The following is a 27,623-nucleotide window of genomic DNA, read 5'->3' on the forward strand; positions in this document are numbered from 1 at the left end:
ATCGTCAACCTTCTGCAGCCCGCTTCACTGAAGGAGTTACAAGCTTTTTTAGGCAAGATTGCCTATTACCACCCGTTCATTTCCAGGGCTTCCACCATAGCCCGCCCCCTGTACTGCATTCTGTGCTAGGGTGTTCCTTTTGATTGGTCACCTGCATGCAAGTGAGGGTTCACCTTGTTGAAGGGCCTCCTCATGTCAGTGCCATGTTTGGATACTTCTTACCCACATAAGCCATTGTTCCTGGCTACTGATGCTTTGCAATATGGGGTGGGGGTGGTCCTGTCCCATCGCAACGCGGATGGTTCTGAGCAGCCACTGGCATTTGTGTCTAAAACTCTTAGTCCTGCGCAGGCCCATTACTCCCAGGTGGAAAAAGAGGCTTTGGCCATTGTCTATGCTGTTACCAAGTTTCACCCTTTTTTCCAAGGCACGAAGTTTCAGTTAGTCACTGACCATAAGCCATTAGTATCGTTATTTGTCCCCGCCTCTCCGATTCTGGATAGGGAAGCCCACAGACTACAGCTCTGGGCCTTGTTCTTCTTGAAGTACAATAACGACATTCATTTTTGCCCTACTGGACAGCACGCCAATGCAGACGAACTTTCCCATCTTCCGGTGGGCCCGGATCCTAAGTTCAATCGAGAGGAGATAATGTGTTTTCATTTGGATGTGGCGTCCCACCAAGCGGTTGATGGCTTCCCGATCACTAGTTCTAGAGTCGCCGGCACAGTTCTCCGGCAAGTAGTTCACCTCATTCAGCAGAGGTGGTCATCCCGAACTCCAGGCCAGGCCTCAGACCCTCTTCGTAATTATTTTGTTCAACAAGACCGCCTCTCTGTCTTGGAAGGAGTTCTCCTTCTGCCTACCGATGATACAGCTCGTTGCGCATGGTGTGCACATTTAAGTCGCAGATGAAAAAGTATGTGCACGAATTTCCTGCGGAGGAAGCATTGAAATTTTTCCCGACGGCATACCGGACCACACCAAAGGGGGAACACAGCCCTGCAGAGCTCCCCCACGGGCGACAACCTAAGACTCTGCTGCACCTCCTCCGGCCTGGTCCTCGCCAGTGTTCGCAAACCAGAGTACCCGGCTTTCCACCGGGTATGTTGATCTGGGCACGTCGGTTTGGTCGCAATCCACATTGGATAACAGTGATGGTCGTGAGCCAAAATGACTGCCGGCACTATACCTTGCAGGCAGGGAACCGGGAGGTACGTTGGCACCAAAATCAGCTACGTCCACATTTGGGCACCCACCCTCCAACCCCTCAGGCACCGGCTTCCCCTTTGCCAGTACCCGTGTTGGTTTCTCAGGGGACGCTACCGCCACTCCCCCCTGTGACTCGCCCACACTGCGATGGTTCTCAGCCTTGGCAGCCTCCAGTAGCTCCAGCACTGGCATCGCCATCGTTTGAGATCCCCAGCGAGAGCCGGCCCCCCTTGCAGGCCCAGTTTCTCAGGATGCTGTTTCATCTGTCGACGTCCATTCCCCATTGTCCCTGCCACTGGGTCTTGCCCCTCCCTAGGTGGACCAGGATCCGGAGTTTGATGGCTTGTCTCCCGTTCTGCCCTGGGCGCCGGTGGTGGGATGACGGGGGCCTCTCTGTGTGGGTCACTTCCAACCATATTCGAAGGTTCCGGCTCAAGGGTTGGCAGATCCCCTCGACTCTGGCAGTCTGATGAATGTGGAGGTCATCACTCCTGCACAATGTTCCACCTTCCAACACAGTGGATCACAGTGGCTTCACCCACCCGAAGGAGGAGGAGTGCAGTAACCACCTGAAAGATCACGGGAGGCGCACATCAGCACAGCATGTCACGGACAGTAGTTGCCGCAAGTAGAGTCCTGTTCACCAGAGGGCATGCAAGAATTTGGCAGCGACCTCTGCAAGCAGAACAACAACAACTCGGGCAGCACGGGACATGCCCAGTCAGTTCACATCGGGCATGCCTAGGAGACTGTTCCCGGTCGACTCTATGTGAAGTGCGATGGAAAACGTGAACCATGTTACTACAATATTCATTGAAGGATGATGCTTTTAATATGAGCCACGACAATGAAATAAGGGGACTGATCTAAACATTAGTACTTATTGCAGTGTCCCAATTTGTAATGTTAGCTAACCTTTACAATTATTTACAATTAAATGTAAATTTGGTACTTAAAAATTTGTCTTCTTTCTTTTTTATCACATTTCCCTCACAATCTACCACAGTACACGTTTGAAACACAACTGCACATTTGTGACCAATCTCTTGTAGTTACAAAGGCACTGCCAATTTTCAGTATGAATTATGTACAACGTAATTAATATCCAGTGTCAGGTTCAAGCATAAAATTCTGAACAACTGTTTCACTGATATACTTTAGCACACCACCAATGAAGAATTAATGTCAAAGAAAAAGATGAAAAAATGTGTGCCACACAAGACAACATTAAAGTGATAACTTTAACATGTAATTAAGCTACTGAAGAAAGAGAAAATCTCACCTGCTGCTACCTCCTCTGCCTGCACCTCTTGTGGCTCCTGCAAAAAAAATAAAAACTGATTAATTTTACATCAATTCATTTAAGTGTGAATCAAACACCTCGAAATGTGGCAGTGGTATGGCTTCTCACTGCACATGCTCATCTAAGTGTTAATAAGTTGGTAAATTAAATATTGATAGCGATTAGGAATCAGGTGCAGAGACAAGTAGATAGATATGGAATTTTACTAATGTGAGACTGATGAAAACAGCATATTGATACAAGTTAAGAATCACAAAATATTTGAATTTTAATTGAGCTTAACGGTATGAATTCACTAGAGCTGCCAGCTGCCACATACAGCCACTGTCTCAGAGTAGGACAAAGGTGCCCACAAAATGCAAGTCTGCAGGGTGGGAATGCAAACCATAGCTGCTGGATGTCTGAAGGCTAGTATAAGGATACTGCCAGTGACCAAAATAGAAGTACAGCATAGTTTGCTGGATCAAACACACCTCAGCTATGACCTGGTGTAGTATTCCAAAGGATCATGGAAGGGGAAATGAGTAACATACCATTATAAAATGACAAAATGTTTCAAATGGCTCTGAGCACTGTGGGACTTAACTGCTGAGGTCATCAGTCCCCTAGAATTTAGAACTACTTGAACCTAACTAACCTAAGGACATCACACAAATCCATGCCCATGGCAGGATTAAAACCTGCGACCGTTGCAGTTGTGCGGTTCCCGACTATATCGCCTAGAACCACTCTGCCACATCGGCTGGCATAAAATCACAGATTAGAGAGATAGTGATTGGGTCCAACATGACTACATCTGCTGCTATCAGGCCAGGAATTTGTGAATGGATCTTGGTCCCATGGAGCAATCTGATGTTGGACCACACAACAGAAAATGGTGTAGAACTGTTAAAAGAACTAGTAAATTAAATTCGGCCAGTTTTTTGCTATCCTGAAGGGTGCGAAGACACTGTGTGTGTGCAACTGTTTATAATGAATGTTGTTTGCCATCATAGAATGATGCAGAGCACATCTCTGCATGTGACTTGAGTCACAACATGTCTCAGTCAATCAAATGACTGTTAAATGGCATGGTAAAGATGAAGAGAAAGAATGGAACATTGTTGGCAGTAATGATTACATTACTAACTGGGGAAATTATATTTCTCGAAGGGTGCCACGGAGCATAAAATCTCTAGTCATCCTTAGAAAGCTGTCATTTGGGTTTGCATTTAGGTGGGGTTGAGACAGTAAATGGATAGCAAATGGATGTAGACCATCCAGTGACTGAGGGATGTAAACAGTAAAAATGGTTAAGTCCAGGAGAGGAAGTAAAAGGCAGACAGGAATAGCTTGAAACTGGGTTGTCAGGAAGACTATGAACGTCATCCTTAATGAGCAGCACAACTCCACTGCACGATGTGGAATCTGTCAATGGGTGATGGTGTGAGGTTGGGGGCATGCCAAAGCAGACTGGAAATAAATGAGAGAGTTCAAAGGAGGTCGTGAGCATGCAAGCAGATAACAAGTAGAGGCTGTGATTCCAAGAGCAGCAATAAATCCTCTTTGTTGGATCAAAGGCCACAAATATTCCACTGGAAGAGTGCAACAATTAGGAAATGGGAGAAGGGAAATATTGGAGGGGTGTCACCTCAGTGGATATCGAGTGGCAGCTCACTGCTACAGGGCAAAGAGGCTGGAGATTCCGCCTCTAGGAGATCTTCAGAGGTGTCAGCATTACCATTCTGTCCGTCCTTGGAATCCAGAGCAGAAAAATGGCTGGAGGTGCATACCAGCATCAAGGAGGTCAGCCAGCAATGGATATCATGTGCCGACACCATCAAGGAGGACCCCCGAGCTGATAAAGAAGCAGATCATTTGCCTTTCTTTGATTTCTTGGAGCCTTTCTGGTTGACAGGGGAAGACTCGTCTACATCTACATCTACATCTACATCTACATCTACATCTACATCTACCGTACTCCGCAAGCCACCTGACAGTGTGTGGTGGAGGGTACCTTGAGTACCTCTATCGGTTCTCCCTTCTATTCCAGTCTTGTATTGTTAGTGGAAAGAAGGATTGTCGGTATGCCTCTGTGTGCGCTTTCACCTCTCTGATTTTATCCTCATGGTCTCTTCGCGAGATATACGTAGGAGGGAGCAATATACTGCTTGACTCCTCGGTGAAGGTATGTTCTTGAAACTTCAACAAAAGCCCATACCAAGCTACTGAGCATCTCTCCTGCAGATTCTTCTACTGGAGTTCATCTATCATGTTCGTAACGCTTTCACGTTTACTAAATGATCCTGTAAAAAAGCGTGCTGCTGTCCGTTGGATCTTTTCTATCTCTTCTATCAACCCTATCTGGTATGGATCCCACACTGCTGGGCAGTATTCAAGCAGTGGGTGAACAAGCATACTGTAACCTACTTCCTTTGTTTCCGGATTGCATTTCCTTAGGATTCTTCCAGTGAATCTCAGTCTGGCATATGCTTTACCGACGATCATCTTTATATGATCATTCCATTTTAAATCAGTCCTTATGCGTACTTCCAGATAATTTATGGAATTAACTGCTTCCAGTTGCTGATCTGCTATATAGCACCTAAATGATACAGGATCTTTCTTTCTATGTATTCGCAGCACTATACACTTGTCTACATTGAGATTCAATTGCCATTCCTTGCACCATGCATCAATTTGCTGCAGATCCTCCTACATTTCAGTACAATTTTCCATTGTTAAAACCTCTCGATATACCACAGTATCATCCGCAAAAAGCCTCAGTGAATCTGATGTCATCCACAAGGTCATTTATGTATATTGTGAATAGCAATGGTCCTACGACACTTCCCTTCCGCACACCTGAAATCACTCTTACTTTAGAAGACTTCTCTCCATTGAGAATGACATGCTGTGTTCTGTTATCTAGGAACTCTTCAATCCAACCACACAATTGGTCTGATAGTCCATATGCTCTTACTTTTTTTCATTAAACGACTGTGGGGAACTGTATCTAACACCTTGCGGAAGTCAAACATGGCATCTACCTGGGAACCCGTGTCTATGGCCCTCTGAGTCTCGTGGATGAATAGCACGAGCTGGGTTTCACACGATTGCCTTTTTCAAAACCCATGCTGATTCCTACAGAGTAGTTTCTAGACTCCAGAAAAGTCATTATACTCGAACATAATACGTGTTCCAAAATTGTACAACTGATGGATGTAAGAGATATAGGTCTATAGTTCTGCACATCTGTTCGACCTCCCTTCTTGAAAACGGGGGTGACCAGTGCCCTTTTGCAATCCTTTGGAATGCTACGCTCTTCTAGAGACCTACGGTACACCGCTGCAAGTAGGGGAGCAAGTTCCTTCGCGTACTCTGTGTAAAATCGAACTGGTATTCCATCAGGTCCAATGGCCTTTCCTCTTTTGAGCTATTTTAATTGTTTCTCTATCCCTCTGTCATCTATTTCGATATCTACCATTTTGTCATCTGTGCGACAATGTAGATAAGGAACTACAGTGCAGTCTTCCTCTGTGAAACAGCTTTGGAAAAAGACATTTAATATTTTGGGATTTAATCTGTCATCCTCTGTTTCAGTACCATTTTGGTCACAGAGTGTCTGGACATTTTGTTTTGATCCACCTACCGCTTTGACATAAGACCAAAATTTCTTATGATTTTCTGCCAAGTCAGTACATAGAACTTTACTTTTGAATTCATTGAACGCCTCTCGCATGGTCCTCCTCACGTTACATTTCGCTTCGCGTAATTTTTGTTTTTCTGCAAGGCATTGGTTATGTTTATGTTTGCTGTGAAGTTCCCTTTGCTTCCACAGCACTTATCTAACGTGGTGGTTGTACCATGGTGGCTCTTTTCAATCTCTTGTGATGTTGCTTGGCACATAGTCATCTAACGTATATTGTACGATGGTTTTGAACTTTGTCCACTGATCCTCAACACTATCAGTACTTAAAAGAAAACTTTTGTGTTGAGCCATCAGGTATTCTGAAATCTGCATTTTGTCACTTTTGCTAAACAGAAAAATCTTCTTACCTTTTTTAATATTTCTATTTACAGCTGAAATCATTGATGCAGTAACCGCTTTATGATCGTTGATTCCCTGTTCTGCGTTCGGATCTGTTTGTCACCAGAATGTGTAATATGTTATTGCCACAAGTTGGTTCTTTGTTTAGCTGCTCAAGGAAGTTTTCAGATAAAGGACTTAAAAAAATTTCACTGGATTCTTTGTCCCTGCCACCCGTTATGAACGTTTGAGTCTCCCAGTCTATATCTGGCAAATTAAAATCTCCACCCAGAACTATAACATGGTGGGGAAATCTACTCAAAATATTTTCTAAATTATCCTTCAGGTGCTCAGCCACAACAGCTGCTGAGCCAGGAGGGCTATAGAGACATCCAATTACCATGTCTGAACCTGCTTTAACTGTGAACTTCACCCATATTATTTCACATTTCGGATCTCAGTTAAATTTTTTCGATACTATTGCACTTCTTATCACTATAAACACGCCTCCCCCATCACTCTCCAGCCTGTTTGCAACACATACAACAACCCTAGATTGATTCTGTTATCACATCTGAAAAAGCTGTTGGTGCTCCCTTTCGTGACTGGGTAAGGTGCAAATGAATTTCATGGACTACTTCAAGCAATGTTCATGTGCTGATGACATTACTAGCAAATGTATGCTTGCAAGACATAACTATATCTCATCTCTTTGTAGAAAATGTTGACCAGTATTCTGACATTAGCAGAGAGATATTATTTTCTCTAAAACAAATGCAAGTCTGAAATCATGAAGGCTATAGACCAACATGGCACAGCACATATTGGAACAAACAGCAGACCACCTGCAACGCCAAGCACATAGGTCATTTAAGATGAAGCTAGTCCCTGCTAGTACTGCATTTGTCATGTGCCACTTGCCTCATACTTTGCAGAAGTGCAGAAAATTCAAGCAAGCCACGTGTAGTGAACACAAACCTAATGTGATGCCCAACAAATTGTTTGCCCAATTGCCTGAAGGTTGTTCGTAGGGATTCTAGTTGCACATCTGTATGCTGTCATGCTTGTCAAAAATGACAGCACACTAAAGGAAACACACAAAATGGAACAAGGTATGACTGTCCTAGTAACACAAACACAATGGTATACATCAATCAAGTAGATTGAGTTATTGCTCACTTAAGTCATCCCTGGCAAACAAGTGCTGCTTACAACAGTGACTGTATGATTAAAAGATAGCAGTGGCACATGAAAAACTTATGCTCTCACAGTTTCTGACTCGCAGGGATGATTTATATCTCAACCATGTGCACAGTAGAGCACCCATTCAAGGAACAGATGGAAACATACAAGAAACAAAACAGTGCATCTCTGTTCAAATTGACTCCTGTAGAAATGTCTTCATGTTACCTTCTGTCTGTTTAATGTTGCTGAAGATAACCCACATTTCGTCTGGATCCCAATATGTTGGATTTGATGAGTACAAAACTTGTCGATCCAGAATTTTGGTCACCTTTGCAAGATCGACATGATGTTGGGAGCAGAATTTTGTCTGTACATTCAGAAGGCAAGGACTCTCTCCATAGGATCTGATCATCATGCAGTTCAAGAGACAGAACTGTTTTGGGTTAAGTATGTCAAAGCAGTATCAAATGGGAGAACACAAAATTTTGACAAGGTAGCCATTCGTGTTGTGCTCTGTGAAAACTTACACTGACTTTCTTGAAAATATTGTGGAGCACAGAAGGATCAAATCATGTCTGAGCCTCAGTATCTCTAACGTCGATTGCACAGCATTCCACTGGCATCACTAAATACTTAGGTTGCTGATATGGATTCAATTTTGTGTTACTAACTGAGATCTTTGATCAATGCACACCTGCATTTGTGCATTTATGCATGTGTGTCAGTTTAGTAGAGCCTGGAGAAAATTTGGCTGGAGGATACATAGTTGGCAAGTTGTTGCTTTTGGGGGACTCTCTCTGTCTGATGCAGGTCCTGAGATGCCGCTGAAGGTTGAATCGGTGAGGGCAAACTGGGCCGGATCACATGAGGACTGATAGCGGTCACCTGTGTGAAAACATACAGACATTACTTGCAACCTGATTGGCAAGTTACTAGCTTACTCTACAAGCTCGAATCATGGCTCTTCGATGATCAAATGTGGGTGTTGTTGTTGTTGTGGTCTTCAGTCCTGAGACTGGTTTGATGCAGCTCTCCATGCCACTCTATCCTGTGCAAGCTCCTTCATCCCCAAGTACCTACTGCAACCTACATCCTTCTGAATCTGCTTAGTGTATTCATCTCTTGGTCTCCCTCTATGATTTTTACCCTCCACGCTGCCCTCCAATGCTAAATTTGTGATCTCTTGATGCCTCAGAACATGTCCTACCAACTGATCCCTTCTTCTAGTCAAGTTGTACCACAAATTCCTCTTCTCCCCAATTTTATTCAATACCGCTTGATTAGTTATTTGATCTACCCATCTAATCTTCAGCATTCTTCTGTAGCACCACATTCTCTTTATGTCTAAACTATTTATTGTCCATGTTTCACTTCCATACATGGCTGTACTCCATACAAATACTTTCAGAAACGACTTGCTGACTCTTAAATCTGTACTCGATGTTAACAAATTTCTCTTCTTCAGAAACGCTTTCCTTGCCATTGCCAGTCTACATTTTATATCCTCTCTACTTAGACCATCATCAGTTATTTTGCTACGCAAATAGCATAACTCCTTTACTGCTTTAAGTGTCATTTCCTAAGCTAATTCCCTGAGCATCACCTGACTTAATTCGACTACATTCCATTATCCTCATTTTGGGTATTTGATGGTCATGTTATACCCTCCTTTTAAGACACTGTCCATTCCATTCAACTGCTCTTCCAAGTGCTTTGCTGTCCGACACAATTACAATGTCATCGGTGAACCTCAAAGGTTTTATTTCTTCTTCATGCATTTTAATACCTACTCCGAACTTTTCTTTTGTTTCCTTCACTGCTTGCTCAATATACAGATTGAATAGCATCTGAGAGAGGATATAACCATGTCTCACTCCCTTCCCAACCACTGCTTCCCTTTCATGTCCACCAACTCTCATAACTGCCATCTGGTTTCTGTACAAATTGTAAATAGCCTTTCGCGCACTGTATTTTACCCCTGCCACCTTCATAATTTGAAAGAGTGTTCCAGTAAACATTGTCAAAAGCTACAAATGCTAGAAATGTAGGTTATCCTTTCCTTAACCTTTTTTCTAAGAAAAGTCGTAGGGTCGGTATTTCCTCACGTGTTCCAACATTTCTAAGGAATCCAAACTGATCTTCCCCAAGGTTGGCTTCTACGTTTTTCCATTCATCTGTAAAGAATTCACGTTAGTATTTTGCAACCGTGACTTATTAAACTGATTGTTCAGTAATTTTCACATCTGTCAGCACCTGCTTTCTTTGGGATTGGAATTATTATATTCTTCTTGAAGTCTGAGGGTATTTTGCCTGTCTCGTGCATCTTGCTCACCAGATGGTAGAGTTTTGTCAGGACTGGCTCTCCCAAGGCTGTCAGTAGTTCTAATGGAATGTTGTCTACTCCCGGGGCCTTGTTTTGACTAAGGTCTTTCAGTGCTCTGTCAAACTCTTCATGCAGTATCATATCTTCCATTTCATCTTCATCTGCATCCTCTTCCATTTCCATAATATTGGTCCTCAAGTACGTCGCCCTTGTATAGACCCTCTATATACTCCTTCCACCTTTCTGCTTTCCCTTCTTTGCTTAGAACTGGGTTTCCATCTGAGCTCTTGATATTCATACAAGTGGTTCTCTTTTCTCCAAAGGTCTCTTTAATTTACCTGTAGGCAGTATCTATCTTACCCCTAGTGAGATAAGCCTCTACATCCTTACATTTGTCCTCTGTGGATTGCCTGCTTAGCCATTTTGCACTTCCTGTCAATCTCATTTTTGAGACATTTGTATTCCTTTTTGCCTGCTTCATTTACTGCATTTTTATATTTTTACCTTTCATCAATTAAATTCAATACTACTTCTGTCACCCAAGGATTTCTACTAGCCCTCGTCTCTTTACCTACTTGATCCTCTGCTGCCTTCACTACTTCATGTCTCAAAGCTACCCATTCTTCTTCTACCATACTTCTTTCCCCCATTCCTGTCAATTGTTTTGTTATATTCTCCCTGAAACTCTGTACAACGTCTTGTTCTTTTAGTTTATCCAGGTCCGTCCTCCTTTAATTCCCACCTTTTTGCATTTTCTTCAGTTTTAATCTACAGTTCATAACCAATAGATTATGGTCAGAGTCCACTTCTGCCCCTGGAAATGTCTTACAATTTAAAATCTGGTTCCTAAATCTCTGTCTTACCATTATATAATCTATCTGATACCTTCTAGTATCTCCAGGATTCTTCCAAGTATACAACCTTCTTTTATGATTCTTGAACCAAGTGATAGCTATGATTAAGTTATGCTCTGTGCAAAATTCTACCAGGCGGCTTCCTCTTGCATTTCTTACCCCCAATCCATATTCACCTATTATATTTCCTTCTCTCCCTTTTCCTACTATCAAATTCCAGTCACCCATCACTATCAAATTTTCGTCTCCCTTCACTACATGAATAATTTCTTTTATCTCATCATACATTTCATCAATTTCTTCATCATCTGCAGAGCTAGTTGGCATATAAACTTTTACTACTGTAGTAGGCATGGACTTTGTGTTTATCTTGGCCACAATAATGCATTCACTATGCTGTTTGTAGTAGCTTACCCACACTCCCATTTTTTTATTCATTATTAAACCTACTCCTGCATTACCCCTATTTGATTTTGTATTTGTAACCCTGTATTCACCTGGCCAAAAGTCTTGTCCCTCCTGCCACTGAACGTTACTAATTCCCACTATATCTAAGTCTAACCTATCCATTTCCCTTTATAAATTTTCTAACCTACCTGCCCGATTAAGGGATCTGACATTCCATGCTCCGATCCATAGAACGCCAGTTTTCTTTCTCCTGATACCAACGTCTTCTTGAGTAGTCCCTGACCTGAGATCCAGATTGGGGACTATTTTACCTCCAGAATATTTTACCCAATACGACGCCATCATCATTTAATCATACAGTAAAGCTGCATGCCCTCGGGAAAAATTACGGCTGTAATTTCCCCTTGCTTTCAGTCGTGTGCAGTACCAGCACCAGCACAGTAAGGCCATTTTGGTTAGTGTTACAAGGCCAGGTCACTCAATCTTCCAGACTGTTGCCCCTGCAACTACTGATAAGGCAGCTGCCCCTCTTCAGGATCCACACATTTGTCTGGCCTCTCAACATATACCCCTCCATTTTGGTTGCTCCTACGGTATGGCTATCTGTATCATTGAGGCACACAAGCCTCCCCAGCAATGGCAAGGTCCATGACTCATGGGATGTGGGGGTAAGATGCAATAGTACCCTGGCTGGAATCCTGCAAGGCACTGCTCCTTCGCAACTGAGTCAAGTTTCGTGTTGATATGTTATATTTGAGTTAGGTCATGTCTGTATTATCTGGAATTGCATCTGTAATATTAAAGCACCTATGAGTGATTCAGTGCGTGATCATCCGTCAATGTTATTAATTGCAATTTGTGTTCCGGGTCATGGTCATGAAAGTGTAAGAGTATACTGTGTCAGAGGCAAAGCAATCTCGGTACATGTGTACGCTTCAGCTAATGTATCAACAAGTGCTGATATTTTTGCTTCTGAATAATACAAATTTTAAGGAGTATTAAATTTTATCTCTAGTCAGTTGTGCCATATGTTCACATTTTCTACTTCCTGGCCTTTATTGTATGAAGCTATATTTGCGCAGATTACTGTTCCCATTGATGTGTGTCAGCAGAAAATGATGTGTTTCAGTGCCCTGGGCCCAGAGTAGAGGTATGTTTGCATTTTTCCATGGCGGCACTTCCATCACCACATGGCACACACATTGACTGGCAGTCTGATGCCCCTGCCAGTCGCACCTTGTGGGACGAGGGAAGTGAAGTTGCTCATTTAACATGTGACATGGTGGAGTGTCACCTCTGGGCAGGAACCAGTAGTCTGCTTGTTTTGGTGAATTTATTGAGATTGGGAGATTAAGGCACATTTTCCAAGCCTGAGGTTCCTCCTCATTATACCTTTAACTACTCGCTTAAAACTTTATCTCTTACTACTAAATCTCAACACGTTAAGTTGGTTCGTTCGTTGGTTGCATGGGGAAGGAGACCAGACAGCATGGTCATCGGTCTCCTCGGATTAGGGAAAGATGGAGAAGGAAGTCGGCCGTGCCCTTTCAGAGGAACCATCCTGGCATTTGCCTGGAGTGATTTAGGGAAATCACAGAAAACCTAAATCAGGATGGCCGGATGTAGGATTGAACCGTCGTCCTCCCGAATGCGAGTCCAGTGTCTAACCACTGCGCCACCTCACTCGTTAAACAACACGTTAAGTTTAAACCATGCTAGTTAAAAGTATAAACTGTCGATTGTTACCCTGGTGCATAGTCATTAACTAACTCCACTTGGGAAATTTGGCTGCTTGTTTCTTGTTGACTCTGATAGCTCTCTGCTGTAGCTCTCTGTTTGTTCTAAATTTTGGACAGTTGTATATTTATTAAAGGTCATTTGTAATGTTTGTTTGCAATGCATGGGTTACTGCTTAAGGGTTGTTCTTCCTTTTTGTAAAGTGTTAAACATTGCTAAGAGGCCTTCCAACAGCTACAATCAGTGGTGTGACTTGCGAATCTTCCTGAATTTGGATGAATGTTATTCAGGAGTCTAACAGTTACAAAAGCTGCAAGTTATCAGCACATTTAATGTCTTTCAATGTAATTCATTTGAATCATAATATTTTTGTTGAACCTGCCCAATTGGTGTGGCCTTTCTTTGTTTTGTGACTGTGTACTTCCAATTTCCTGCCCCGTTTGCAATGGTACAATTGACAAAATATGGCTTCTAATTAATTAAGCCTGTTCAAGTTTTGACTGTGAGTATCATGACTGTAAGAAATTTATTAATTTGTAGTAATAATAGTAATAATAATAATAATAATAATAATAATAATAATAATGTTTGTAAGTGTATTACATAAAGTAACAAGTGACAAAATATGTGAGTCCACATTCCATTTCTTTTCCTTAAAGCTGTTCCAACCCAAGTTATGAGGTATCAATGTCTTTATGACAGAAGAAGAGCAGCAATTTGATTCACAATTCCTGGAACACACAACTAAAGATTCAACAGATATATTAATTGTTCGTCTTCCATTTCAGGAACAGCCGAGTTTGTTATGCAATTTCTTCCACAATGCAGTAAAATTCTTTTCTTAAACTGAACAGAAACTAGCAAGATAATCAAAGTTTGTGGAAAGCTACACAGAGTTTATGAGGAAGTATGAATATTTAAGACATATGGTAATAGTAGTCATGACACATGCCATTTAATATTACATGCCACATCAGCTGTTCTTAAAAAAGCCAACTCAACTACCAAAGCAAGAGTAGTGTTCGATTGTGTTGCCAAATGTAATACGAATTTGTCACACAACAGTCTTACAATGGTAGGACCAACCATGAAATATTATTTGTACTCCATAAGATTATGCTTCCACATGCAACACATTGCCTTCACAGTAGACATGGAGAATATGTATCGACAAGTTCTGGTAGTAATTGAAGATCGCACTTTCCAATGAATATTGTGGAGAATTGATTAATCTGCACCACCTCAGGAGTACCAATGAAAGAAAATCACATACACAATGATTTGTGCCCCCTCCCTTGCAGCACAGTGTCTATTACGATTAGCTTGCGAAGAGAGTGAGCAGAGTGAAGCAGCAAACATTCTCACTAATCATTTCTATATGGACCACTGTGTCTCAGGTTGTGGTACAGTAAATGCTGAAACTGAGCTCCAACAATATCTCTTGAAGATATTGATCATAAGTGGATGTTCACTATGAAAATGGTACAACAACAGTGCCAAACTATTCAAAAATATCCCCTCACTGGTGCAAGAAACACAACTACTTTTAATGCTTGATAATGATGAGGATATTACAACTTCAGGTTTATTCTAGCAACCAGCTGATGACCATTTTAAAATTGTAAACAATGTCAAACCAGCACCTAATATCTACTGCTTCACAAAACACACACTACTGTGTGACACATCAAACATTTTTGGTCCTTTTGGATGAATTAGTTCCACTGTGATCACATTTAAGATATTTTTGCAATGTCTATGGCAGCATAAGTTAATGTGGAATGACCCCTTGCCCTCAGAGTTTCACTCCTTGTGGCAGACACTGTACAGTCAAATTCTTATGACAGACAGCATGCACGTTGATTGTACAGTCATTGCACGAGGGACACCTATCAGCATACAGAAGTCAGTACAATATTTGGATGACTATCGAAAGATTTTCATTTGATTCTATTTCATGTGTCAGAGACCTATCTGAATATTACTGGAAGCAAATCCCAAAAAGCAAAAGTAGCTACACACTTACTTTTACTTCACTCAGCACAATCTGTGGTACATGAGATACCAAACACGAAGTTAGTTTTCTTGAATTACTAAGCTACATGTGTTAAAGTCTTGACACCCAGAGACAAGAAGACCTCTCTATGAAGTGCACAAGGTATCTATTTAACAGCCACAAAAATATTCTATGAAGATTTTTTGAACTTTGTCTGGCTACAATAACAGCAAGAAGAGTGACTCTGCTGTCATTTTAGAAAGGTACTTGATGTGTAATTGCAACATCTAAATATTTTAGACAACTGTAGATATCATACCTACTGTGGTGTAACCTATCACTTGGGTACAGTTACATATTTCGCATTGTCTATAGTACCGATGAACGATGGCTGCAGCAATAAAGTCATCTTATAGTTCATCTAATGGGTTTACACTTTTATTCACTTCAGGAATTTTTTCTCTTGTGGATGAACTCTCTTGCAGATGTATGAAGAATTTCCACAGAATGGGACAACGATAGTTGCTTTATGAGGCTTCGACTTACCTGCTGATTTGAGTTGTTTATTCCATGCTACCTCATTCTGGTTCATTGATGTACCTAGCCTCTACATCTGCTAGCACAGTGACAACTGCCATTACATCAGGACACAAACATGAAGTTGAGCTGTCATTAGTATGTCAATATTGTTTGAGAAATTTTCTGGATTGTTCAGTAGACAATTTTATTGTGATAATGGACTTGAGATAACATTTCGGTTAACAGTGTAAATGAAGTTGCAAAGGTTGTGGGGCCAGGAAGGAGTGGAGTGCAAAAAACAATGAGAATGAAGTGGAGATGAATAGGATACACAGAAAGAAGTTTATTAATTAAAATGGGGTTGTGAAGGGCAGCTCACAGAAGGGCTGAAAACCCTGGGCTGATGAGGAGGGCCAGGAAACAGTGTGGGGTTTATTACATGCCACAAAACCATACTTGTTTTGCTACTGGTGAAACTCACCTGAACTCTGCCATTCTCACGGGTGCTACCCTCTACTTTCACTCACCTGAGCAATAGGAGGCGGGCCTTGCTCCTCAACGAGGCCTGATTGACAAGAAAAGAAATTGCGTTTTAATATAAAAACTACTTTATCTGCAAAGGTAAAATAAACACGTGATTAACTAAGAATGTTACAATATGACATGATAAAGAACAGAATTATTTCAATCTTCTAGAGTGCCTATTGATCAGTGAATAACTGAGCATCTTATCTACTCAATTATGTACAACAGAGAACATTACTAACTGAGTTCCAGAAAGCCAAAACTTTATTCCAGTTTGTGGCTCCTATCTGAAGATGGCCAGAGGCAAATAAATTTTTACTTTCAGCATTTCACATAATTGTTGACCAAATTTTGCAATCCTGTAGTAACGTGTTTATTGAAACATACAACTTTATGTTACAGGATTAACTCACTGTGGCAAGTGTAACAGTTAGGAACTGTGTTTATGACTGTATACGAAGCCTCACTCACTGCAGGCATATGCAAACATTATATTCGTCAAGTATTTTACAATGAGAGCACTTAGTTACATGCAGAAAACTTCATCCCCAATTTCAAATTATCATCAATTTTTCTCATGGATACCCCACACAAAGTAATAGCACAAATGGTTATCACTTACCACATTTTTGCTGTTCATGCAGTCAAAGTGCTACATCAAACAAATATAATGCAACCCTCCTTTCTTCACTTACAGATGGGTACATGCATGGCGGATGATGTGGGGTATTTCTCAGGTGCTTTCTTCGTAGAGGTGAGATAGGAAGAACTTAGATGGGTATGGCACAGGATTGAGTAGGAGACATAATAGGAATGAGGTGGAAGTGGGTGGTGTACCATCTGGATGGTACCTTACAATGCCATATTGTGAAATTCAACAAAGGTCTTTGTTGCTGTCATGTTACGAGGCTTGGAACAAACTCAGTGCAGCTCATCTTGCCCATGACAGACACTGCATAGTTTCTGTACAGGGGCCCATAACACTGGACAATTTTCCAGTACTCCTGCACTGCACAGCCTTCATTGATCACAGCACAGTGGCTTACCAGCCAACCCAAGTCACTAAGTCTACATCAACTATCTACTTCGGAGTGCCATGGCTATTTTAATAAGAATGCAGCCCTCAATATTGGTGTCACCAGTGCAACCTACACTTTAGGTGCCTACAGCAGTGCTTCTCAGTTGTTACAGACTGAGGGCTGAACTGGAGATTCAAGAATAGTTATCATAGTAGCAAATATCTTTCACTGGATCAGGGCATTCTCTACCTTGTCTTCACTAGAAACCTGTTTCATGTTGTTACACACAAAATGTGTTGCAATGACTCTATTCCCCTTGGGTACTCAGGAACATCTCTCTTCTTGTGCTATTTTCATTACTTCTTTGTCTCTGGAAACGTATTACCAGTGTCTTGTGTGCCATTGGGTAGCCTTTATCTCTGTGTCATTCCATCACACCATCCTCCTTCAATGATGATGTGGCCTGATTCCTGTATTATTCTTCCAGGTCTGTGCCTCCTGGATGGCACTGCCATCACCTCCATGAGGATGACAGTTGTCATATTTTTTGCTGCTGTATAGACAACTTTTCCTCTGAGCACAACATCAACATTGGAATCGAGGACATCACCAGTCCAACTTGCAGTGCTCACCTGACACCTTAAAAAATGATTCTCATATTAGTAACAACCTTAGAACATATAAGAACTATTTTTTATGTTGCTTGCACTAGGAAGCTGCTTCACTTGCACAACATTATCATGTGCCTTCTGTGTTGCAACGAAGTACCAACTTTATGGCTACCTGAGCAACATTTCTCTCCTTGTGCATGGATTATCCACAAGAGGTGGGACATATGACCATGAGTGTAGGTGACCGATGGCAGTTACCTGCCAGACTTCTTGTAGGGGCGTGAAGCAGGAATAGAAACAGTTCCAACATATTTCGGCCGTAATAAGTGCAAAATTTGTTCTAAATGAATTATGCGATGTATTCTGTGTATTAACTGTAAATACTGGTACCATAAAAAATGTGTCAAAGTTAACCTGAAATACTTTAACAGAGAAAAACAGTGGACATGCCACCAGTGCATCATACTGGCAACTGAATCCAAAGTAAACAATAGTCTAAAAATGCAGGATCACATAATTACGTCATTGAAACAAGAAACAATGGACCTCAACCTCAAGGATAAAAGCCTACTGGTGAAGTATCATGAACTATTAGTGAAGTGTAATGAACTTGAAGTGGCAGTAACCAATAAAACCACAAACAATGAACTCGTTATCTGCACCCCAAATGTACATATCGGTAAGAAAAACTGGCGTTTGACAGGACAGCATACTACACGAAATAATCAAGCTGTAAATCATGCTCGGAATGCAATGCTCAGATATCGTGTGTTGTCTAGCAAAACGTGTGATCATAGCTTTGTAAAATCTGCATGTAAACAAACTGCAACGGAAAACAAAGCTAATGTGGGGGTAGACCTATGTGAAATGGATCCAGAAAGTGATTTTAAAAGTGTAACTTCTGATAACCACCTGGTGCAAGATGCTAGCAATGTCAATATACATTGCACACTATCTTACACAGAAATTAACCCAAAGTGAACAATCTGCCACAAAGTCTATGAGTAATCCACCAACAAACAGAATTTCTCAAGCACCAATATATGTGCTGGACAAAAACGAAAGAAATTCCAGAACATTACATAGCAAGAAAATCTCGGAAAAAATGAAAGTACTAATATTAAGTGACAGTGATGGAGGGGCCTGTGCTCAAATACTGCAAGACAAACTAGGGCCCTCATATAAGGTGAAAGGCATAGTAAAACCTGGCGCCCCACTAAAAGAGGTGATAAAAAACACAGAAAATTTGATAAACTTCAGTACACGTGATACTTTGATTGTAATAGGGGGATTGTAACAACAACGATGCTGTACTATTGTACATAAGTAATTTTTTCTTCTGATTTTTCAATAAACTAGTGTAATTGATGTTGTGATTTCATTTCTTTTTTGTTTCATGTCTTTGTGTTAGGAAAACTGTAAACGAGTTTCAATGTGAATATTAATATTTATGTCAAATGTGAAGCAATATTGTGACAGAATTGAAGTGTAACAAATGTTGAGACTGTTGTAAGATGTTTAAAATGGTAACTGTGTGTCTGGTCCATATGTAGGCAATGTGTTAGGATATGTAGAATGCAAAACCTCGGGTGAATACTATGTCTGTAAGGGAGCGGTAAAAGGTGGATGGCAGGCAAGTGCGGGAAAATGCACACGGGCACTGCACGGCACAACGGACTCAGTAGTAGTTGGAGTTTGGCATTGGTCTGAGCAACACCTTCTGGAGCGAGGAGGCTCTCCTGGAAGACGTAGTTTCACTGAGCCTCGGGTATGCTGTTCCAATGCCCACACAGCATGAAAAAATTCCATAGGCACTAAATGGAAAAGTATTGTGACGCTAAGAAGAATTAAAGTGCCGATATGTCAAGAGCCATAGCTGTGGTTGTATGTGTGCTCTGTGCCTCACCATCTCGCCGCCCGCCAACCGACGCATCGATACAAACAGGCTGAAACTTTTAGTACTGTATTTGTATGGACCAGAGAGTGAACTATTCAATAATAACCTAAATTTTACCAGAACTTTCTCCTCATTTAATTATCCTCGCAACTAACCTAGACAGGGTCCTTTCCAAATGTGGAATCCGAGTGTCCCGAAATGAAAAATTAAATTTTGTGTTAATAATAATTACTTGCAGACCTAGTTATGTTAGAATGGTGTTTAAAGAACTGTTTTGTTAATGAACCAGTAAAAGAATAACAAAGATCTAACAAAGTTGAAAGATAACTTTAATATTGAAATAGTAATGAAGTTTAATTATTTCGAGACAGATATAAAGGTATTTAAATGAGAAGCAAATAAGATAAAAAGAGTAGTAACGCATATATTGGAAATCTTGAATGCATGATAATTTCAGTAATCAATATTTTAATATAGTGATCAAAACAGTTTCATGGTCCCCCCCCCCCTTTTTATTCATTTGAATTTTGAAGTGTTCTAAATTGGTTTGACCAGCAAAAGTTAAAGTCAATATAAAAGCCTAAATTTATCAGTGTTTTATCTTTATTAAAATTGACATTTTGTGTGTGGCTCGAAAGTGCTATTTCTAGGGTAACCTATGCCCGATTTTAATCAGATTAATAGACAGTATAAAGTCTTGTAGTATACATTATAGTGTGGTGTTATGTATTTATGGTCTTTTCATGTCAGTACAGAACGTGAAAATATCAGTTCAATAGATTTTCTGGTTCTAAAATCTTACTGTATTATGCAGTGTTACTACGTGTTGTTTTGCATGAATATACAGCAAATTGTAAAGGGAAGCAGCTAAGTTAATGCCTAATTAGACTGGCGACCATATTATCATCAAATTGGTAGCATCTTCAGTATTACTTTTGTTCCATACTGATGTGTAATTCCATTTTGAACTTACTTGACGGATCATTGATATTACAGAGTGGGTGTAAGTCTGATTTGCCACCATTCAGGTACACGCGGTCAATATCTATATGAAAATCCTGTCTCGTAATGTGAACCCCGCTCACTTACCATAGTACAGGCTTTAATGAGTATTGTGTGCCCCACGTGCACGTTACAGGTTCTAACGACATACACAAACTTCTCAATCTAATGTTGAAGCATGTGGTAGAACCATTGGCACCAAAACTCACTGTAAGTCACAAAATGAATATCATTATCCAGCCTATACCCAGGAGATATGATGTTCAAAATTTAAATAGTAAAATTAATACTGCAAACCTCCATCTGATACAGGCACGGAATTTAGCAAAACATGCATTCAAAAAAAGAATTGCTATGAACTTTGAAATAGAGAGACTAGCCAGAAACCACTTCACAACACATGGTTTGCACCTAAACAAATGTGGCAAGGAGATTATCTGCAATAGACTGGCCTTCCTGACAACTATGGGGGACAATAAGAAACCAAAAGTCAGAAACCATAAACAGATGCTAATAAGCAATTGGATAAAGACAAACAAGATGGGAAATAAAAAGAGTAATAGTGGTCATACTGTGCAAACTACACTAGACAAATGGGTCACAAAGTCACAGAGATGAAACACAAAGTCACAGAGATGAAACACAAAGTCACAGAGATGAAACACAAAGGTCAGGAACCGGAAAGGATCAATAATGTGATGGTGAACATTATGAAGACATCCCTCCAAAGTGTCAATGTGATGCCTCAGTAGTGTGGAGTGCATGTGGACACTTTTCAGGCCCACCTGGAAGATGAGTCGGCTGCCAAGGACAAACAACAGAACCAGCACAGCTGCTCGGAAGTCAACATACCTAGAATACAGCACAATTTAAACTAAAGGTCAGTGACACAGTAAATATGACTTCAAGCCCCCCTGAGTAAACCCCACTCAGACCTGAAAATCTGTTATCACCATGTCTAATCCTTGAGCAACAAAACTGATGACATAAGTATTTTGCTGACGTGAACTCAGTGATATCTCAGTAGTATGCCTAGCAGAGCACTGGCTCTGCACTGATGTAGTTAAGTTAATCTCACTACCAAACTTCAAACTGGGTTAACACCACTCCAGATCAAATGATGGACATGGTGGGTTTGCCATCTTCATCAAACAACACATTGAATATAGCCCACTTCGTACCCTAAAGGAAATAGGAACAGACAAGATCTTTGAAAGTGCAGCCATAAAGCTTACAGATCTAAATCTAATTGTAGCTACAATTTACCACCCCCTTCCAGTAGTATTAATGATTTTCTGTTACAAATGGATTTGTTTCTATCCAAAATAAGTCAGTGGAAACAAGTTGTGATTATGTGTGGTGACTTTGATATAGACTTTCTCACCCACAACAGACACAGGGAAACATTGATTAACAGTGCAAAAACTTTTAATCTGCATGACCTTGTAAATGAGTCCACTAGAATAACACCCACATCCAAGACAGCTCTAGATTAAATTTTTGCAAATAGAAATAAACTTAACCCAACTCTACGAGTATACAATGCACGATTCAGCAACCACCAAGCTGTCATTCTAAAGGTCGATGTTAGCAAAGATACCTCAAACCCAATCCCACCTAAAACTTTAAGGTTTTTCACCCAAGAGAACTTTAACAAGCTAAATGCCCTCCTTAGTAAAGAAAAGTGGACATATATGTACACAGCCAATGATGTCAACATGACTTTCAACATGTTTCTTGACAAAATGATCCACCACTTTGAAGAGGCCTTTCCACAAAAACCAGTAAGAATAAATAATAATAATAATAATAATAATAATTATTATTATTATTATTATAATAATAATAATAATAATACAAAGACACAAATACAGACATTAGACCATTCTTGCATAGACCGCCAAATAACCCACAAGTCAAAACAACAATATAAACTATCAACTCAATCATACACAACAAAATAAATGAAAACACAACTATGGAAGAGTTACAACTACTGGTTTATATAGGAGCACTCACTACACTAAATATACACACTAGGCAGAGATCAGAACAAACCAACACATGGAAGAAACCCACAAAACCAGCATGGCAACACAGGCTACAGATCAGAATAGAAAAACTGAGAAAAGACATCGGACAGCTAACACAATTTATAAGAAAATATCAGACAAAAAACGAAAAAGGTTAGGTAAAATCTCAGAACAAGAAGCAATAGAGCAATTAGATGAAAAAAAGTAGAAATTACAAGCATTGGCCAAACGACTTAGAAGATACAAAAAAGTGAAAATTGAAGGAAACAAAACCAAACATTCGACACAAACCAAAAGAGATTTTACCAAACAATGGATAACACACACATTAAAATAGACAATCCACCAAACATAACAGACATGGAACACTTCTGGAGCAACATGTGGTCAAACCCGATACAACATAACAGGCATGCACAGTGGATACAAGCAGAAACAGACACATACAAGATGATACCACAAATGCCTGAAGTGATAATTTTGCAACATGGAGTCACCCGAGCAATTAATTCTACACACAATTGGAAAGCCCCTGGAAATGATAAAATAGCAAATTTCTGGCTAAAGAAGTTCACCTCAACACATTCACATCTAACTAAATTATTTAACAGTTACATTGCAGACCCATACACATTCCCTGATACACTTGCACATGGAATATTCTATCTGAAACCTAAAGATCAAGCAGACACAGCAAACCCAGCTAAATATCGCCCCATAACATGCCTACCAACAATATACAAAATATTAACTTCAGTCATCACACAGAAATTAATGACACATACAACACAGAACACGTGAACCGTATGTGCAGTTGACGCACTTTGAGCGAGGGCGTATAGTGGGCATGCGGGAGGCCGGGTGGACGTACCGCCGAATTGCTCAACACGTGGGACGTGAGGTCTCCACAGTACATCGATGTTGTCGCCAGTGGTCGGCGGAAGGTGCACGTGCCCGTCGACCTGGGACCGGACCGCAGCGACGCACGGATGCACGCCAAGACCGTAGGATCCTACGCAGTGCCGTAGAGGACCGCACCGCCACTTCCCAGCAAATTAGGGACACTGTTGCTTTTGGGGTATCGGCGAGGACCATTCGCAACCATCTCCATGAAGCTGGGCTATGGTCCCGCACACCGTTAGGCCGTCTTCCGCTCACGCCCCAACATCGTCCAGCCCGCCTCCAGTGGTGTCACGACAGGCGTGAATGGAGGGACGAATGGAAACGTGTCGTCTTCAGCGATGAGAGTCGCTTCAGCCTTGGTGCCAATGATGGTCGTATGCATGTTTGGCGCCGTGCAGGTGAGCGCCACAATCAGGACTGCATACGACCGAGGCACACAGGGCCAACACCCGGCATCATGGTGTGGGGAGCGATCTCCTACACTGGCCGTACACCACTGGTGATCGTCGAGGGGACACTGAATAGTGCACGGTACATCCAAACCGTCATCGAACCCATCGTTCTACCATTCCTAGACCGGCAAGGGAACTTGCTGTTCCAACAGGACAATGCACGTCCGCATGTATCCCGTGCCACCCAACGTGCTCTAGAAGGTGTAAGTCAACTACCCTGGCCAGCAAGATCTCCGGATCTGTCCCCCATTGAGCATGTTTGGAACTGGATGAAGCGTCGTCTCACGCGGTCTGCACGTCCAGCAAGAACGCTGGTCCAACTGAGGCGCCAGGTGGAAATGGCATGGCAAGCCATCCCACAGGACTACATCCAGCATCTCTACGATCGTCTCTATGGGAGAATAGCAGCCTGCATTGCTGCGAAAGGTGGATATACACTGTACTAGTGCCGACATTGTGCATGCTCTGTTGCCTGTGTCTATGTGCCTGTGGTTCTGTCAGTGTGATCATGTGATGTATCTGACCCCAGGAATGTGTCAATAAAGTTTCCCCTTCCTGGGACAATGAATTCACGGTGTTCTTATTTCAATTTCCAGGAGTGTATTTATTACGTTTGGCTCAACATGGGTTCTGAAGCAACAAATCTACTTACACTGCAGTATATGATTGCATAAATACGCTATTAGAACTGTTAGATAGAAAACAACCCATAACAGGCATATTTCTGGATCTGTCAAAGGCTTTTGACACTGTTGACCACAAAATATTACTGGAAAAAATAGAACATTGTGGTATCAGAGGAATTGCAAACAACTCGACTGCTACATTCCTAACCAATTGGATGCAGAGAGTCAGCATGAAATACACTAACAGACAAAGCAACTTAATAACCGAAACACTATCAAGTAATAAAACTGTAAAGCAAGGTGTTCCACAGGGCTCAGTTTTGGGACCCTTACTTTTCCTCCTGTGTATTAATGACTTGAGCCTGAATGTTGATGCACACAAAACAATATTATTTGCTGAGGACACAACTGTACTTCTCAAAGGAGAGAAATACAGAGGATGTGCAAAAAGCTGTGAACTTGGCCACTAAACACCTCAGCATATGGGCTAAAATCAACATATTAACTATTAACACCAAAAAGACAGATTCAATGAACTTTCACACAACACAAAATGCAAATTCCTCTCAGTCATTTGTCACTGTAAATAATCAGCCAAAAGATACCAACACTGCTTTCAAATTCCTGGGTCTGTGGGTTCAAGATAACTTGAAATGGAATACACATACAGGAGAGGTAAATGCCAGGATTAGTACTGGCTGTTATGCATTGAGTGTACTGAAAACGTGCGAGCCTGAAAACATTAACCAGCATGTACTATGATTACATACAAGCCCACCTAAAATATGGTGTAATATTCTGGGGAAATTCTCTAACTGCTGTGAGCACATTCAGAATCCAGAAGAGAACAATGAGGATTATTACTGGGAGCAAACCCAGAGACTCCTGCAGACCCATCTTCAGAAAGGTGGACATCCTTACACTGCCTTGCCTCTACATTCTCGAGCCTCTAAACTTTTTCAGAAACCACATAGTCCCAACTGACCCCAGAGTCATAAAAAATAAAGAAATTCATGAACACATAACCGAGAAAAATGCAAATCTGCAAGTTATACGTACAAACACCCAACTGTGTAAAAAGGGAGCCTTCCACATGGGCCTCCAACTGTTCAATAATCTTCCCACAAATATTAAGTCCATCGGGGACAACATAAAATTTAGCAAAGCTGTGAAGTCATATTTATTGTGTCATTGTTTTTACTCTGTAAATGAATACTTAGAACAGTAATCTTGCCATTTCTATTAAATTGAAAACATTAAGCAATATAATACATTAAGATACTATGGGCCCATGTTAATATATGTTAACAATGTTAACTGACATTTTCTGACACCTGCAGCACGCTGCTACCATCAGATCACACAGAATGAATAAATAAATAACACAAAAACAGATTGGTCTGGGAACAAACTGTAGCAAAAATCTTAATGGGAAATATTTTATGAACAAAGGGACAGTGATACTGTACATACATTATCGTTGGATACTTATTACCAGCCATTATCTCCACATGTGTGAAAACATTTCTTCTATGGAGCCAGGGAAGTTTCAGAATGCGTGAGAAAACTGACCAAGCAAGGTTGACGCCAGGAGGTTTATTGGAACAAAGGATATACTGCAGGCCGGGTTCCCACTTGTGCAGTTCAGAAAATCTGGTGTTGGTGCGAAGAATCCATAATGGCACAGGCTGTCAAGCAGTCATTGAAATTAATGATGTCATGTTGGGCAGCATGCTCAGCAACAGGGTGGTCCAATTGTTTACAGGCCACAGTTTGTCAGTGGTCAATCCTGCAGACAGACAGCTTGTTGCTTGTCAGTCCCATGCAGAAAGCTGCACAGTGGTTGCAGTTTGCTTTGTAAATCACATGACTGGTTTCACAGGAACCCCTGTCTTTGGTGGGTAGGTGATATATGTGACCTGATTGGAGTAGGTGACAGTGGAAGAATGTATGGGACAGGTCTTGCATTTAGTTCTGTTATGGGGATATGAACCATGATGTAAGGTGTTGGGAGCAGGAGTTGTGTTCAGATGGCCAATTATATAGTGTCGGTTTGATGGATGGAGCAAAACCACTGTGGGTGGGGGGGGGGGGGGGGGGGGGGGGGGAGAAGGATAGCAGGCATGGCATTTCAAATTTCAGAACACAATGACGGGTAGCCAAAACCTTGTTGGCGACTAATACAGTTGTTCCAGTTCTGTGATGATGATGATGATGTTTGGTTTGTGGGGCGCTCAACTGCGTGGTTATCAGCGCCCGTACAATTATCCAATCTTTGCTCAGTCCAATTTCACCACTTTCCTGGATGAGTTCCAGTTCTAGGTGGTACTGAGTTACGAGGGGAATGCTTCCCTGTGGCCAGACAGAGAGACTTGGGGGTTGTGGGAGACTGCAAATATAAGGCACAGGAGATTTGTTTTTGTAAGCTTTATTGAGACCCGCAGTATATTTCGTGGTGTAATGCTCATCACTGTAGATGTGGGAACTGTGGGTGGATAGGCTGTATGGAAGGAACTTCTTGGTATGGAATGGATGGCAGTTGTCAAAATGGAGGCATCACTTATGGTTAGTAGGTTGATATGGACAGAAGCAGTGAAGAAGCCATCGTTGAAGTGGATGTCAACTTCTATGAAGGTGGCTTGTTGGCTTGAGAAGGTCCAGGTGAAGCAAAGGGGGAGAAGCTGTTGAGGTTGGGTGGGATGTGAATAGGGTGTCTTGAATCTCGATACAGATCACAAAGATGTCTTCAGTGAACCTGAAGGAGATGAGTGTTTAGGAAGGATTTTCAACCCATTACCCAATCACTCATATCCATGTAACAGATCTAGATGCAAGACCTGTCCCATACATCCTACCACCACCACCACCACCACCACCACCACCACCACCACCTACGGCTCCAGTCCGGTCCCATTCACCATCTATCCCAACAAAGGCATGGCTACCTGCGATACCAGTCATGTGATATATAAGCTAAGACGCAACCATTGTGCTGCATTCTATGTTGGC

At 41.4% G+C, this 27,623-nt stretch overlaps 1 protein-coding gene across 1 annotated transcript in view; it reads left to right on the forward strand.

The window, feature by feature from the left end:
- Positions 1-27,623, forward strand: part of LOC126183244 (aspartate, glycine, lysine and serine-rich protein-like) — a gene marked incomplete at its 5' end in the record, with an annotated part of 93,808 nt that overhangs the window by 49,941 nt on the left and 16,244 nt on the right. The window lies entirely within an intron of this gene.

This window comes from Schistocerca cancellata, chromosome 4 (genome assembly GCF_023864275.1).
Source record: "Schistocerca cancellata isolate TAMUIC-IGC-003103 chromosome 4, iqSchCanc2.1, whole genome shotgun sequence".
Classification (NCBI taxonomy): domain Eukaryota; kingdom Metazoa; phylum Arthropoda; class Insecta; order Orthoptera; family Acrididae; genus Schistocerca; species Schistocerca cancellata.